A 1,688-nucleotide genomic window follows, 5' to 3' on the forward strand; every position below is an offset into this window, starting at 1 on the left:
TTTATGTAAAGGTAGTTTTTGAAAAAGTTGAAGTCCAATTAACTTGAAACTTAGTATACATGTTCCCCATGATATGATCTTTCTAATTTTTATGCCAAATTAAAGTTTTGACCCCAATTTCACGGTCCACTGAACATAGAAAATGATAGTGTGAGTGGGGCATTCGTGTAGTATGGACACATTCTTGTTCATTATTGCAACCAATTAATGTGACGAAAACCTTAATTTTCTATTATGCAAAGTTACGGAGGAAAATTGAGCAATCCGATATTGGAACAAGAACTTATTAACTTTTTAGCATCCATTTTTTGGAAACTATATCATGATCTGTTCTTTTTAAATAACAATAATATTAGAAAATAAAATAAAATATTTCAACGTCAAAAATCACAAAATCGAAATGTTAAATTTCATTTAAATGCAATTCGAAAGTCTGTATATATTTTCACTGGGGTAAAGTTGATGACCGTAACTGCATTCACGGTCATCCCAAGATGTCGGATGAAAAATTAGGTCAGTTTCTGTATTGTCTGTTAAAGTGTTTCTATATCATTTTCTTTACAAATCATACATTGAAACGATGTAAATTTATAAAAGAATCACTCGAAAATCACTAATTACTTCCGAGAAATGTTCATGAAGCGGGAAATTCGATTTGAAAAAATCGTTAAGATGACCGTAAATCATAATCAAAATATTTTCAAGATGACCGTAACATAAAACAAGGATGACCGTGATTGGTAAAAAGATGACCGTAACTTGTAAAGGATGACCGTAATTTGTAAAGACTGACTGTAATTTATATAGGACGCCCGTAACTTTTATAGGATGACCATCAATTCTAAGAAATATCCGTATTGTATTCAAAGCTTTTTTGTTAAGTTTGTCGATCTCAATAGGGGCTCGGTTAGCGGATATAAATATGTTTCATAAATTCTTTTTTTAAACTATTATATAATTGGCCATATTTAGGATTTATAACAATGATAGTAAATTGCATATTTCTCGTAAACAATGAAATATTTATTGATATCGACGTTAAAATTTTAACACAAATTGACAGCGATACGACGAAAATTGGAAGAAACATGAATGTGTCCCTAGTACACGGATGCCTCATCTACACTATCATTTTCTATGTTTAGTGGACTATGAAAATGGGATAAAACTGTAATTTGGCATTAGAATTAAAAAGATCATACTATGGGGAAAATGTGTACTAAGTTTCAATTTTATTTAACTTGAAGCTGGACAAACAAACAGACGAACGGACGAACGTACGCACAGACCAGAAAAAAACATAATGCCAATAAATGGAGCATTAAAAACATTAATAATACATACGAATATTTGGTAATCGAGCCCATGTGTATGGTTCCAGAGAAAGCAGATTAAAATCTTAATTTGTCTTGATATATGAAGGCGGAAACACTTTTGAAATAGAACAAAAGAATCGAAGCTCTGTGTGTATCGAGAAAGCGGTACATGTTAACTGTAATGTTTGATATAGTAACAAAATTTTAAAAAGTTAATAGAAACAAATAAAACGACAATTTTCTTATTTTAAAAACACCATTTGGATAAGTTTTCAATGTATCTATTACATAGTAATGCAAAACAATAAGATATCAAGTCGACGACATGGTTCTTATCGGGGCCTTTTATAGCTGACTATGCGGTATGGGCTT

This window comes from Mytilus edulis, chromosome 2, assembly GCF_963676685.1.
Source record: "Mytilus edulis chromosome 2, xbMytEdul2.2, whole genome shotgun sequence".
NCBI lineage: Eukaryota > Metazoa > Mollusca > Bivalvia > Mytilida > Mytilidae > Mytilus > Mytilus edulis.